Source organism: Leuciscus leuciscus, assembly GCF_965113295.1.
Source record: "Leuciscus leuciscus genome assembly, chromosome: 6".
In the NCBI taxonomy this organism is placed as follows: Eukaryota; Metazoa; Chordata; class Actinopteri; order Cypriniformes; family Leuciscidae; genus Leuciscus; species Leuciscus leuciscus.
The window spans coordinates 40,458,873-40,475,156 of NC_138730.1; the positions used below are offsets into that span (position 1 = coordinate 40,458,873).

Consider the following 16,284-nt stretch of genomic DNA (forward strand, 5'->3'; position numbering starts at 1 on the left):
GACGCACTTCGCTACGTTGCCCAGTGCAGTCGACGCTCATAGCTGTGACTGACACGTTGTACGCCTGACCACACGCCAGGCCGCTGATGTTACAGGAGGAGCTGCTGGAGTTGCATGTTTGTGTAATTCCATTATCACCTTCAGCTGTTACTATATAGTAGGAAACAAGGCCACTAGATGCTGCCCAGGAAACAGACGCAGTGTCAGACCCACAGGATAATGACACATTGACTTGAGTGGGAACACATGGAGCTGGAAAGAAAAGATTCAAATGATGTGATGCACAGAGTTTTAGTGCAATAGATTATCGGATGCCATTTAGAAAGGGTTTAAATTAGGGTCTACGCTAATTGCTCTTTGAATTATTGTTTAATGTTATACCTGTGTCTAGAGTGAGCAGGGGTTTAGAACAGGTTGAACAGTTCTGGCCGTATCCTGTAACACTGATGTTGTAGTGCTGACCACACTGAAGTGAGCTGATGTTGCATGAGGAGCCGTTGGTGAAGCAGCTGTGCTTTTGGGCGTCCTGGAAAGACTGCAGTGTTGCATTGGAACTTAGTGAACCATTGCCTGGTGTCCAAGAAATGAGTGCTGAGTTGGTGCGGCAATCCAGTCTGGCTTGAATGCCAGTATTATGACATGGTGCTGCAACATGAAAAATTGATAACACATCAAAATGTTGTGGCAAAACTGTATTTTTACATGGTGGATGGTTGCCAGGGTGTTGCCAAATAGTTGCTAAGATGTTCTAAGTGGCTCCTAGGGCACATTTATGTGGTTTGGTGGTACACAAGGAGCTGGGTAAATTATCTAAAACAAAATTAGTATATGGTTGGCTGTTATATTAAAAGTGAATTATCCCTTTAACTACCCACTAATCCACAAATCATATCTCAATATCTATACTACCATTCAAAAGTTTAGGGTCAGTAATATTTGTTTTTATGTTTTTGAAAGAAGTTTATTATGCTCACCAAGGCTGCATTTATTGGATCAAAAATACTTTAAAAATGTAATATTGTGAAATAATTCAAAATAACTGATTTCTATTTCAGTGCTCAAAAAACATTTCTTCTTATCATCAATGTTAAAAACAGTAAAAAAATAAAAAAATAAAAATAAATCTGTATATTTGATGATTAGAAAGTTCAAAAGAGCATTTATTTTAAAAAGAAATATTTTGTAAAATTATAAATGTATTTACTGTCACTTTTAAATAATGCATCCTTGCTAAATAAAATTATTAGTTACTTTAAAAAAATATATTACTGGTCCCAAATTCTTGATCGGTAGTGTATATCATAAATTCAATATAACAAGGTTTGATTTAACCAGCTATTTCTCTTACCTGTTATGATAGGTGATCCAGTGCCTACAGAGCTGTTGCATGAACGTCCCTCTGCCACTACTTTAACTGAGCAAGTTTGTCCACACGTCATGTTAGTGATGTCACATCCTGTTTCATTGGTCCTGCACATATACGTCTGTCCATTAGAGCAATCAAGTGTTGTCAAAAAGGACAGTGCTCCATTGCCACGGGACCAGGACACACTCGCTGTGTTGTTGCCACAGTTCATTCTGGACTGGATATTTAGTGGAGGGCATGGGGCTGAAGAGAAAATAAAATAATATTATTTAAAGGTGAAGTATGTAATTTCTGCACCACTATAGGGGCACCAAACACATTTGTAAAAAGAAACAGGATTTTACTGTGGGGAGGTTCCAGATTTATAATGTGAGTAGTGCTAGGATGATGCTATATGGCTTCTATGTGTTTGAAATAAGTTTCACTGGGCTGCTTTTTAATTGTGATGAAAGAATAGACTTTTTCTAACATCCACTAAAGAATTGTGCACAGTAAGATCAGGACCGTGTATTAGAAAGTAAATACAGTTGATTTTGATTTCATGTTGACTTTAAATATAGAGATATTGAATTGGTAGGACTCATTATTTACAATGGTAGGCATCAACTTTGTGAAAATGCTACTGCACCTGCCGTGACCTGACTGGTCACACTGCTGGATCTACAGCCGTTGCCCTCTGCAGCCACAGTGATATTGTATGTCTGCCCACAGCCAATCGCAGCGATCATGCAGGATGTGGAGGTGGAGTTACACCCCAGAACCTTGTCAGTAGATTTGGCTTGAGCATAGTAGATCTGCGCCCCGTTACTCGACTGCCAGCTAACTTGAACATCCCCTGTTTGGCAGTCTAAGAGCTGACTGACCACAGACTGAGGAGCACAGGGTGCTGGGAGACAAAAGTTAAACAAAGTATTACTTTAGCATGTTTTTAAAGGAATATTCTAGATACAAACATCAAGTTTCCTCAGAAAACAGTGTTTATAAAAATGAATGAGAAACACATTTGCGTTAACCCACGTACATTTGATGTCAGAAAACACATTCCCCTAACGTTCCCCTAATGTTAGTATATGGTTTCCTTTCGGTTATGTTTTGGGAACCAAAACACTGTAGGAATGTTCATGGAACAAAATAATTTTTTGCTAGGTAGCAGCAGGCAAGTATGCTGGAGGGATTAAATGTGAAGTTTATTATTTTTGTCAAGGCTGTACTGTTTACTTGAATGCTACACATCCATTGCAAGTTTTTAAAGTGTTCCTTTTAATGTGTAATTCTTTTAAACTCCCCCTGTGGTGAAAATCAAGCTTTTAATATTGTTTAAGAAACATTTCAAACTTCAAGCACTGCAGACAACTACATACTATAGTTTAAAAGTTCTGCATTTAAACACTAGACAAACTTGTATTGTGCAAAATTCTCCACTAGTTAGATGGATGATGAACATAGCTAAATGATTATACGGTTATACTGAAGGGGAATTACTTACCAGTATTGACACGACGCACTTCGCTACGTTGCCCAGTGCAGTCGACGCTCATAGCTGTGACTGACACGTTGTACGCCTGACCACACGCCAGGCCGCTGATGTTACAGGAGGAGCTGCTGGAGTTGCATGTTTGTGTAATTCCATTATCACCTTCAGCTGTTACTATATAGTAGGAAACAAGGCCACTAGATGCTGCCCAGGAAACAGACGCAGTGTCAGACCCACAGGATAATGACACATTGACTTGAGTGGGAACACATGGAGCTGGAAAGAAAAGATTCAAATGATGTGATGCACAGAGTTTTAGTGCAATAGATTATCGGATGCCATTTAGAAAGGGTTTAAATTAGGGTCTACGCTAATCGCACTGAATTATTGTTTAATGTTATACCTGTGTCTAGAGTGAGCAGGGGTTTAGAACAGGTTGAACAGTTCTGGCCGTATCCTGTAACACTGATGTTGTAGTGCTGACCACACTGAAGTGAGCTGATGTTGCATGAGGAGCCGTTGGTGAAGCAGCTGTGCTTTTGGGCGTCCTGGAAAGACTGCAGTGTTGCATTGGAACTTAGTGAACCATTGCCTGGTGTCCAAGAAATGAGTGCTGAGTTGGTGCGGCAATCCAGTCTGGCTTGAATGCCAGTATTAGGACATGGTGCTGCAACATATAAAAAAGGTTAACTCATCAAACTGCAGAATGGTGCTTGTCATGCAAAAACTGTTAGGATGTTGCTATATGTTTGCTGGGTGTTCTGGGAGATTGCTAGGGAGGTTCTTAATGGCTCAGCCGGGTCAAAGCCCGTTTGTGGTTCCCAACCCTTATGAGCTGAGTTCAAGTACCTGAGACAAGAGGAATAGGCTGGCTAGCCGGGCTCATGCAGTCACCATTCACGCCCATGACTGTGATGGAATATTCCTGACCACATTGCAGGTTTGGGATATCACAGCGTGTGATAGTGTTGTTGCAGGACGCTTTGTACCCTTTGCTGCCTTCCGCCTTTACCGAGTACCAAGTGGCACCAAGTGCACTGTACCAGGTGATGGAAGCAATGTTGGAGGTACAGTTTAGAGCAGCAGTGACATGGGTGGGAATGCAGGGTGCTAGATAAGGGAGAGGAGGAAGCTGTATTAAAATAATAAGGTTATATATAAAAATATTTTAAAAAGTGCTTACTGTTCAAAAGTTTGGGGTTGATAAGATTTTTTTAAATGTTTTTGAAATATATCACCAAGGCTGCTTTTATTTGATCAAAATACAGTAAAAACTATAACATTGTGAAATATTATTACAATTTAAAATACATGTTTATTTTTTTATTTATTTTTTATATGTAATTTATTTCCTTGTGAATTTTCAGCATTTCTGCTCAGTGTTGAAAACAGTTGTGCTGCTTAATATTTTTTGTAGGATTTTTTTTTTTCAGGATTCTTTAAAGGATAGAAAGCTCAAAAGAACATAATTTATTTTAAATTAAAATTAAATTTAAAAATATATATTTTGTAACATTATAAATATTTTCACTGTTACTTTTTATCAATTGAATTCGTCCTTGATGAATAAAAAATATTAATTTATTTAAAAACAAACTCACCCCAAACTTTTGAATGGTATTTATGTTTGTTTGTTTGTTTGAAATACATGTGGCCCCAAAAAGTAATTGGTAAAATTAATGTATGTCATGAAATAACAGTAATTATCAAGTATTTATTTGTGGTTACTAAACATGGGTTGGTGGGTTATGTTCATAGTTAATAAGATGAACACTATATATTTATATAAGAGACCAAAAGTGGGTTTAAAAAAAGGTGAAAAGTGAAGTTAGTTTTGAGAAAATCCCAAGAATCCCTAGCATTTGTTTGGAAATGCTGCTTTTTTGTCTATCAAATGTATTGAAATTCATACATTTTATGTATTTGAATACATTTTAGGGCCTACACACGATGTTGTTATGATTAATTTGAATCAGCAAAAGTTAGCATGAGCAGACACCTGTTACCACTGCAGCTCTAGGTTGAGAGCTGCTGTTGCAGGAGGCTCCATCAGCTTGGACGGTCACATTTAGTCTCATCCCACATGGCAGAGAGGTCAGTTGACAGGAAGTCCCCATAGTGTGACAAGAAGCTAAGCGTTGCTGCTGCCCGTCTGTTGCCATTGCCGTGTACCCATTTGCTCCTGCGCTGGCAGCCCATGTCACGTTAGCCGCGTTGGTGTCACACTGGAGCACGGTTGTGACATTTTGAGGGTCACAAGGAGCTAAAGGAGATACATAGTCAGCTTCAAAGATCTGTTACTGTTTGAAAATGTGTGCATGCTCAGATGACTGTTACCTGACTGTATCTGAATGGGTGTGGATGGCAGACTCCTGCAGTGAGCATCGTTCCTTGAGACCGTGACGTTGTAGTTGACTCCGCAGAGCAGGTCTGCTGTTGTGCAGTTGTTAAAGCTGGTGCTGCAGTTAACCGTGAGTCCATGTTCACCCTGCAGTACTGCTGTGTACAGATACCCAGCCTGAAGGCTCTGCCATCTCACTGTCGCACGATTCCCTGCACAGTCTCTAGAGACCTCCACGCCGACTGGAGCACATGGGGCTACAAAGAAGAATGTAGGAGATTTACTTTGTGTGCACCAGAAGTTCATTTGCTTTACCTTCATAAGGTAAGGCTTTCATAACTTTTTTATGAAAACACAGCATACCGTTTTTTACATTTAAAAAAAAACCCTGCCCTCTTTTAATTAATCCTCCTTTTATTTGACTTTTTTTAATTATTATTTTGCAGTATTTGTTATGTTAAATTTTTTAAATATCTGGACCCTTTTATTCATCCCCTTTTATTTTGCATTATTTTGCATTATTTGTAATTTTACATTTACATTTAAATATATGGCCCTTTTTCTTCACCCTTTTATTTAATTTAGGTTTATTTTACGTTTTAAATATTTGACCCCTTTTAAATTTTGTAAATGTATTGTACAAATAAATAAGGACCCTTATCTAGCTTTTATTTTTTATTTTAGATTTTACATTAATTTATAAATAAACCAGATAAATAAATAAATGTATTTTTAATATCTGATCCCTTTTATTCATCCCCTTTTTATTAATTGTTTTGTTTGTTTGTTTGTTTTTTTTACATATTAAATATTTGATCACTTTTATTAATAACCTTTTTATGTTTTATTGCTATATTTTTTATTTTTACATTTTAAATATCTGGACAATTTTATTCATCCCCTTTTTATTTCTGGTATTTTTTTATTAATACCCTTTTATTTTTTATTTACATTTTAAATATATGGACTTTTTTCTTCACCCTCTTATTTTATTCAAGTTTATTTTACATTTTAAATTTGACACTTTTTTTTATTTTTTTATTTACATTTATGTACTGTACATAATCTGGGCCCTTTATTATATTCGATTTTAGATTTTGCATACATTTTTAAATAAACCAGATAAATAAATAAATTTATTTTTAATATCTGGCCATTTATATTCATCCACTTTTATATATATATATTTTTTTATAATTCCCAAACAGGGGATGTTCAATAATTTTTTATAATTTTTTTTTTACTTTGTAATTTATTTTACATTTTATTTATCAGGTACCTTTTATTTGTCTGTTTTTGGTCATTTTTGCACCTACCTGTCTGTAGGAGGACATGTTGGCTCTCAGAGCTGTTGCATTGCAGGTTTGTTGCTATGACAAATGCATCATACGTCTCGCCGCACGTCAGGTTTTGGAATAAGCACTCTGTCGCCATGGCAGTGCAGGTGTGAACCGTTCCATCCGCATGTGTCGCCATTCCGATGTAGAAAATGGCACCGTTGCTAGAGAGCCATGTGATAGAGGCAGTGTCTGAACTACAAGTCTCCACAGCGGACACATTCTGAGGTATGCAGGGAACTATGGTGGAAGATAAAGAGTATTAACATCTGATACCATGCCATGTTACTTTTTTGCAAGGGGATGTTCATATACCATTGTATATTACATTGCAATAATTCACAGTACCCAAAATATGTATGTACACTTGCTCACCTGTCTCTGCCACCTCTCCCAGCACAGGATCAGTAGTACAGTCACCGTCAGTCGCAACAATCCACACGCTCAGGCTCTCTCCACAGTCCAGATCTGCTAGTGTGCAGCTCGTGTTTAGAGATGTACAGTTGTAGAAATCTCTACGATTACCGCGGGCCTCCACAGTGTAGGTGTAGGCTCCTTCAGGCCCGTCCCAAGAAGTGACGGCACTGCTGATGTTATTACAGTTTGCAGTTGTGTGGACGTTCTGTGGCAAACATGGGGCTAAAGGTGTAAGGCGACAGAGGAGGCCAAAATTAAAAATTATATTTAAAACAACTGAAGTTACATTTATTTACAATAGCACTTTATACAATGTAGATTGTGTCAAAGCAGCTTCACAGTAATAAACAGGAAAATAAGTCTTGTAAAAATTCATCAATTGAGTAACTAGTCCAGTTCGGCTAAAGGCAGCTCTACAGAAGATATTAGTGTCATTATTCAGCTCAAATTCAATGTTGATTCAATTCAGTCCAATAACAGTGTCAATGTTGCAAAGTTATGACATTATCAGCTCAACTTTGTTCAAATTTTGTTCTCATCCAATAGTCTCATCGATAGATCTGATATTAATTGTCTATAAACCCTTATGTTGTGTTCAGGTCATTTTGACCCAGAGCGTATTTTCTTTTTCCCGAAAATGTTAGTTAATGGGTATAACTACTTCCCAGCTTTTTAGGGATAATTGTTTTACTTTTTGGGGATTTTTCTCCCCACCTTGTTACGCTTGTGTTGTTCCCAGTCAAAAATGACCGGCCTACAAAAAAAAGCTTATAAATCTCTTGTTATGCTATACTATCAACAAATTTTTGATTAAATCTTTTTATCAACTTGTTTTCTTTCAATTAGGACAGGTTTTGTATTTTTTATATATTTTTTTCAAACTGGTTGATTGTAGGCCTCATTGATCTGAGCTTATATTGGTCAAAAATAGCCATCCATTAAAAATGAATGGGGGAGATCGAAAATAAGAGAAACATTTAGTGTTCAGGAGCACGTTCATGTTCACATATTTACACGTGAGCTTGCAAAGATAAAGGCCTCGGACCTGTGCTTGCGTAGATACGTGCACACACACAAGTTCATGAACACAAACTCTTTTGAGTATTACAGGCTTTTTTTTTCCACAGAGATGAACTTTATCCTCAGCTCAATGAGGCATACAATTAGTCAGATTAAAAAATAAATACAAAACCTGTCCTAATTGAAAGAAAATAAGTAGACAAAAAAGATTTATAAGCAATTTTTTGTAGGCCGTTCATTTTTGACCGGGAACACCACAACTACTTTGTTCCATTTTGTACAAAATAAAAGCATTTCAAAGAAGAGTTCCCGTTTAAACATTAAAGCACACTAATGTGATAAACAGTGCAATCTTTTCCCATATTTTGTTGAATATTAATACAATTATCCACAGATAATGCTTTTCTTCACTCAAAAGCCGAGGTGCATGAGCTCAGATCGATGGGGCCTACAATCAATGACTTTTTCTGAAAAAAGAAATTCAAACCTGTCCTAATTAAAAGAAAACAAGTTGACAAACGACTGAATAAAATATTTGCTGATAATATAGAAGAACGAGAGATTTACAAGCAATTTTTAAAAGGCTGGTCAATTGACTGGGAACCCCAAAGGTGTTACAGGGTTTTTAACACACAGTGAAAGGGTTAAATAGTAATTGTCTTTAATGATTGTGAAGTACCGATAGCTCAATACAATATTCATATTACATGTTAGGCCTTGACATTAACAGTGTCGTATCATGAAAAAATTGAATATTTACAGATTTGTGCCAATAACTCACCTGTTTTGACTACCACTGCTTCTGTGTTTCCGCTGTTGCAGTCTAGTCCTCCGGAGAAGATGGAGCTGACGTAGAAGCTGTAGCTTTTGCCACAGACAGTATCAGTGAAGTAACAGGAGGTGTCAACAGTGATGCAATCAGTTACATGGCCGTCCGAGTCCATAGCCAGGGCGTGGTAATAAGCCGTGCGGTTGGTGGGACTCCACGAGAACAAGATGACATTAGTGGAACACTCACGGTACAGATGTGGTGTTTTAGGTGGGCAGGGTGCTGTGTGTTTGTTTGAGAGATGGGGAGAGAAATGAATTTGCTGATAAAAGATCCAATTCCTTTTTGGTTTAAAGGGATAGTCAATCCCAAAAATATGAATCATTACCAATTACACACCCTCATATCGTTCAAAACCTGTACAACTTTCTACTGATTGCTTCTGTGAAGCACAGAAGAAGATGTTTAAAAGAATATTTCCACTTTTTTTGTCCATACAATGAAAGTCAGTGGGGTCCAAAACAAACAACATTGGACCCCATTGACTTTAATTGTATGGACAAAACACACTGAGACATTTCGAAATATCTTCTTTTGTGTTTTGCAGAAGAAAGTAAGTCATACAGGTTTAGAATGACATGAAGGTGAGTGATTGATGACAGAATTATCATTTTGAGTGAACCTTTTGGAGAGAGACTGAGGCCCTGTTTACTCTTGGTATTAAGATGTGTTTTGGTCGATCAGATCACAAGTGGACGGTGCTAAATAAAGGTGTAAAACGTTTTGAGCTCTTCCACTTTCTCCCACTTCCAAAGGTAGTCGAAAACGAAAATGCTTTCGTAGTGTAAACACTCATGTGGTCAAATGTGTTTGAACAGCCACAAAAGACCGCCTACTGACCGAATGCGTAAACGAAGCACGCTAGCCAGACGGGATTTGAACTTTGTTGGCTGGAGACCCAAGTTTGGATTGTAGACGAAAAACACCCCAATCATCATTCTTGATATCTAACATGCACTCACAGCATTTGCATGGTCTTGCGGCTATAAGAGCAGAAAAGAAAGCTGCTGCTCTCCGAATGCTTTTCCGTTGTATTTCATATGTAAATTGGGCACGAGATCGAAAGATCTGAAAGAAAACCACAAATTTGCCTACCCATAGACCCTCCCCTCAAAGAAATCAGGACAGAAGTGGTTGAAAGTGGACAAAAGAGACGGATTAAAATACCAGGTGTAAACGGGAATGTGTCTCTCTCGACTACATGTGATCCGATGGACAGAAAAGCATTTTAATACCAGGTGTAAACTGGGCCTGAGAGCAGATAAAAATACAACCTGAGAAAGACAACTTTAGAAGGCAGGTAGATTTACTAACTTAGGGGCTTAGACTGATACAGGAACTAGAACAATTCTGCCACCTGATACCACACAACCTTCCATTAAATCTCAGCCTCAATAGACTCTAGAGCTCATTTAATCTACATGACAGTAATTCCTGGGTGTGTTCCTCCTCAGACTTCTTACACCGTGAGAGGATTTCCTGCTCATCTCCCAGAGGACTGAATCAGGTGTGAGCGTGACCTTTGAAAGAGGGCATCTTTACCTGTCTCAAAGATGTAGCTGCCATCGGAGGACCTTTCACAGTTAGCAATGGATGTAATCCGAACAGAGTATAGTTCTCCACAATTCAGCATTGGGATCTGGCAGGTTGTGCCCGTGGATGTGCAGTTAAGCGACCGGCCTTGGCCATCTGTTATGACCGCACGGTACGACATGGCACCAAACACTGCATCCCAACTAACCGATGCCATAGCGGTAACGCAGCTGTACTCCACGGAGATGGAGGAAACTGTTGAAATGGCTGAGAAGAACAAGAAGTGACATGTTAGAGTTTGGCAAATCCAGATGCTGAAAAGACCAGCACTGATTTCTAGGCTGGTTTATGTTTAGTCTTGGTTCTGGTCTAGAAAATGTCCTCTTTCTTGTAGAAAGGCTAGACTAGAAGCATTCAAAACACAGAAATCTATTGCTTTATCTTTATGGTTTCATTCAAAGGTTTCACTCTGCTTCATCCTTATGTAGGTGCGACTCACTGGGAGTTGTGTAGTTGATGTTTGTAGGCTCTCCTGGTTCGAGGAACATGTTGACTGATGCAACCCCTATTGTGTATGTTAAACATGGCTCCAGGCTTGAGATATTCACAGCGGTACTGGTGACGTTCCTAAGAACAGGGGCAAGTCCCGGCTTATTACTGGCCTTGACTGAAACCTGGTAGAGCAGGACTCTTGGGACGCTGAACCACGATACGCGAGCCATACTTGGAGTTAACTCCCTCACACTCACGCCATCTGGAGGCTGCACCACTGTAAAACAAGAAAATTATGTTAATGGTCGCTTAATCGTTACAGAAAGTTAAGATTGCATTGACAGGCTAACAAAGCTGCAGTATTTAAATAGCACAAAACTGGGAAGAACCGAGTAGACTTACATGTTCTGATGGTTTTAACAAGACTCTTGGCGCCGATTCCTGCGGCATTAGAGGAATAAACGTAACAGTTGTATGCGGTATTGTTGCGGAGGTTTTCTACCTGTCCATTTAGCGTGGTGAATGTGAGGTTATGAGTCTCATTGTGGAAAGTTCCCTCCACCATCAAAAAGTATTTATCGGCTCCTTGCGCACTGGACAACTCAAACCTGATCGAGGTGCTCGATATTGCTTTCGAAAATGATATTTGCGAGGTGGCGGGAACTGCAAGTAAAAAAAATGAAATCACATGTGTTCAAAATAAAAACAAGTTTGTCAAGATATGTGTATGGCAAGCCGTTTTAACTTAAAATGTTCCCAGCATTACTCGTAACTGCATTTTTACTAGTAAGAATTCAATTAGAGAGCTCTACAATTCAATTCTTACTAGTAACAATTACAATTAGAGAGCTCTGTAATTGTTACTAGAAATAATTGAATTGGAGAGCTCTGTTAGTAAGAATTGAATTGTAGAGCTCTCTAACTGAATTCTTACTGGTAAAAATTCAATTACGGCGAGTAACACTGGGAACATTTTCAGCTAAAACGGCTTGCCATAAATGTGTGGGTCGATAACTTACTTGTCTGTCCTATCTGGGAGCTGATGCATGTCACATAAGACAACAGAAACACTTTAAAAGTCACTTGATAAATTTGTCCCGGTCTTAAGCCTTGGACCAGTTTCTCCAAAGTGGACGAAGCCAGTGGTGGAATAGAAACAGGTGCTGTGTTGCTTGAATTCACAGCCCTGACATCCAGAACATAGTTTGTCGCTCCAGGAAAATTGGTCCATTTTACAAGGAGAGACGATGCAGTGGGTGATGATATTGATGTTATATCACAGTCTGGAGGAGACAAAAAATTACAATAATTAGTATCTTATGAGTCACTTTCAAAATGTAATAGTATATTAATACTATATATTTAGGTAAATGCATTTCTAAAGTTTCTATTCATTATTTTTGCTATGTTTAATTATTAAATATTTTTTTGTTGTCTTTTTTGACAATTTATGATACATAATTAGACATAGTATTATTAATATTGTAACTTATTACTAAAATAAATAAATATAAATGAATATGAAATACTTGCCTGCAGAAGCTTCTTTTACCTTAGAACAAAGAAACATATGATAGTCAACTTAAGCACAAGGTCTTCAAATGATATGAATGATAAATCATTAACAGATTATATAATACATACCTGTGTCAATGAAAACAGTGTTACAAAGAAGCACAGTGTCCCTGGAAGATGCATCTCTGATTGATGTGTAAGGTGCTAATAATAAGTTAAGGTACATACACTTGCAAATAAGGGGAGACATCTGAAATCTTTTGTGGCATGGGCAAGTATACCTGCTCTGTGAGAACCAATCAGTGCATCGAAAATGAGGACAGGTGGATGAAACCTAATGACTAACATTAGGCCTCTGGGCTGAAGACATCATCCAAGTATCTGTGTGGTGTGTGTTTTAACAGGTAAGGGCTAGGCTGGGGGTCTAAGGGTTGTTGTTAGACTCATTAAGACCACAAACTTTGAAACTTTGAGTTCTCTCGAAGTTCTCTTCAAGACGATCAGCCTTATATTTTAATAATTACTTTATTTGAAAAACATCATGTGCGCAATTGAAGAACATACTGGCGTGTTAGGATTATTTTTGAGTGGGAAATGATATAGGATAGGTTGTTGGTCATTAGGTTTCAGGAAAACAGGCTCAATATAATGGAGAGAGTGAAATTCCCATCCTTGTACTGGCCTGCCTCAAGCAATCTGGTGTAATGTTAAAGAACGATTACGTTACTGGATATCAAACATACATTTTCCCCTCTCATTTCACCTTAATTCTCGTTTAAAATTATCCTTTCTAATGATGATGTTGAATTTGTTGGTCTTTCCAATATGTTTTCAGTAAATGACATGGAACCTGATTGAAATCAAATGTGCATATTTGACTCACATGTACAGTTGCAATTGAACTGAATGACTTTTTTCAGTGAATCGTTTACTATAGTTATTCAGTTACCGCTCACTGAATTCACAATGTTACATTAACTGAAAAGAAGTTGATGGAGATATGTTTTAGCTTAGCTAGTGTAGTTATTCTTTTTAACTCCAATGTTTTAATATCAAATACGAGTAAGCATTTCTTTAAAAACTTAGAAAACTTTCACAGCTACGTAAGAGACATTTGGTATTGTTTTTTTTATACTTATTTGTCAGGCTATTTTTTCATTTGATTTACTTTTAACCCTATATTAAGCTGTGTAATTGCTCATATAAATGATAATAAACTAGAAGCCAAAGACAAAAATCTCAATTATTACTTTTTTTCTAAAGTAGGCAAATTTGATTATAAAAGTTGTATAAAATATTTCTGTAGAATTTTTTTTTATATACACAATTCGTTCGGTGTTTCAGTATCGGAACAGTTCTTTTTGTTCTAAAAGTTTTATTTTTATTTTTATCTCTTCCATTTAGAGACTTTAACTTACAATTTCCTGTAGGGAATTGGTTCACATCTGGGTAAATCATAACTGCTAATGCTGCATCTCTTTTCTTATTATGTTATAAGGTATCATGTCTAGAGCCAGACTACGCCTTTTTTACTTCAAAATGTAAGAGATCTTCCAAGTGTTTACTGATCTGCATTGAGAATGACGAAAGCAACAGAATGTTTCGCTTTCATCATCGCGTCTAAAACAGTATGTGCTGAGAAAGATAATGAAGGATTACAGTGTCTTTGTCTGGGTCTCTCTAAACCCAGAAGCAAGAAGCTATGAGGGAAAGTGAATCTGCCTCTTCAATTCAGAGCCTGAAACATACACCTGTTTTGTATGGTGATTAAGGTCAGTGTCTTAAAGTTAAAGCTTTCTTTGCTTTAACGAAGGTGGAGCCTGAAATGTGAAAGAGAATCATTTGTTTCCTTAAGGTCTTCTGTGGAAGCACCGAATCACATCGGAGAAGGAACTTGATTCAGAGTTGACCAGGAAGTATAGGAAATACTCTTTCATGATTGTAAGGAAAGGTTAGGCTGGATCTAAGTAATGTTGAATATGTTGCATATAAATAAAACATTTAACTTTGAACAAACCTCATCCATCATACTTTCGTTGTCCTTCAGAACATTGCAGAAGAAGCTTTATTACACAGGCCCGTTTGTTGTTCAGGAAACTTGAAGTTTTCAGGTATGTCTGAAGTATTGACTCGATGACTGTATTGACCGAAATTCGTTGGGAGAAAGAATTGAAAAGAACGAGGCAGATGTAGACATAGAGTATAGGGATATAATTGAATTGCTATAATTAATGTCTGATAGCAGCTCAGATCTTTTGGTCATAGAAGAGATTTATGAGAAATGTTAAAATATATACCAAGTTCTGGCATAAAACTCTAGATGGCGCAGGCTGATGGGTCTTTAACTAATTTGGTAGCGATCACATCTTCATCTACATAGCGCAGCTGATTGGTTGCTGTTGCATCAGCGGCCAATGAGCTGCGGCTCAATATTCAAATGCCGGTAGTGTTGCTGTTAGCAGTCTGCAGCGCGCTTTCAGAAACCCTCCACCTCCCCCAGCTCCACCTGTGTAGATCTGCTACTGGGGTTAATTCATGTAATGGTTCATTCTTACGTGCTCACAGCAATGCCTGTGAATGTATTGGCAGTAGCAAGCCTCAGTGCTTGCTCTCCAGCAGCAGCAGTGTAGCAGATCTATTCCACCAAGACCATATACATTAATATTGCCAAATCCATTACCATTACCATGCCAATCTTTCAGAGAGTTGTCATGACAGAACTTTTGAGACAATTTGGAACATTGTTGAGATTCATTTAATAGACGCATGTGAAATTACTGGGGCCTTTTGCTAAGAAGAAAAACATAAGAAACAGGAGGCATAAATGTTCTCTATTTAATGTCTTTGCTCTCTCGGAGAAACAAAATCTAAAAGTATTTATTTGCTATTGTAGGCGTAATCGAGATTATTTCCCGTGGGATGAATTATCAGTGTCATCACTGTTTGTTATCCAAAATGACTAATATTTCACTATATAATTAGTCTATCCGATTCCGAATATGTTGTTATGCAAATTTTCTACTGTAGTTCACATAATATAACTAACCCAAAAATGATTAAACTGATGATGTGCAGCATGTTTGTGATGATTTGATGCCTCAAATCAGGTGACTTCTTACGCAGATGTGTTCTTTTAAAATTAAAGGTATAGCGGAGGATCTTTCCAAATTTTAGATAAGACCCGCCCTCTCCACTTTTTGAAAAGTTTGATTGATTCACCAGAATGATTGACAATTAGGAGGACCAATAGTTTAGACTACCCACCAGGAAGTAAAACATCCTCCGCTATACCTTTAAACTTTTCACCGGGTGGACTATAAAACAGCAAAAACAATATGCTTTAAGACGGAATTTTTCATACAGCTCCACTTAAAATGTATTCAGAAAATGTAAAAATCTACACTGCCCTGCCAAAAAAAATAGTCTCTGTTTGGATTTAAATAGGCAAATGCTTAAGAGTCTGTGATTGGATCATTATTGCAGTGATAATTATGTTTCTAGCCTGTTGTTTGGCAACAGTTCGTCTAACCCTAATTGATGGAATGTGTAGCTTTTCATTTCTTAACCATGTAGGAAGACATCATGGCCATATTCCAGGATAACAACGTCAAGATTCATCAGGCTCAAATTGTGAAAGAATGGTTGGGAGGGAGCATGAAGAATCATTTTCACACATTAATTGGCACCTCTGACTGAAAGTCTTTGGGATGTGCTGGAGGAGACTTTACAGAGTGATGGACTCTTGCATTGTCAATACAAGACCAAAAATTGGTGCACCTCTTGATGGAAATACATGTTGTGATGTTATTTCCATCAAGAGCTGCATACATTTTGGTCAAGATCTTGTTTTCTTGGAAATGTCTGGTTTTATTTGATCATTAATAGATTTCCAGCTGGTGCAGGATGAAAGTTTACTGAAGTTTAACATTTATGGTTTGGGGTGTGTTCAAGTCAAGTATT

General features: G+C 37.6%; 1 long non-coding RNA gene across 6 annotated transcripts in view; it reads left to right on the forward strand.

Annotated features, from left to right (window-relative positions):
- Nucleotides 1–13,543, forward strand: part of LOC309500978 — a 19,429-nt gene extending 5,886 nt beyond the window's left edge. For 3 of the 6 annotated variants that reach the window (XR_014206749.1, XR_014206750.1, XR_014206751.1), the window contains exons 5-6: nucleotides 8,778–8,974; nucleotides 10,239–13,539. This is a non-coding gene — a long non-coding RNA (uncharacterized lncRNA). Of the gene's footprint in view, nucleotides 1–5,349; nucleotides 5,506–6,588; nucleotides 6,747–8,777; nucleotides 8,995–10,238 lie in introns of all 6 variants that reach the window. The other 3 variants (XR_014206747.1, XR_014206746.1, XR_014206748.1) reach the window with 3 other exon arrangements.
- Nucleotides 13,544–16,284: the final 2,741 nt, after the last annotated feature.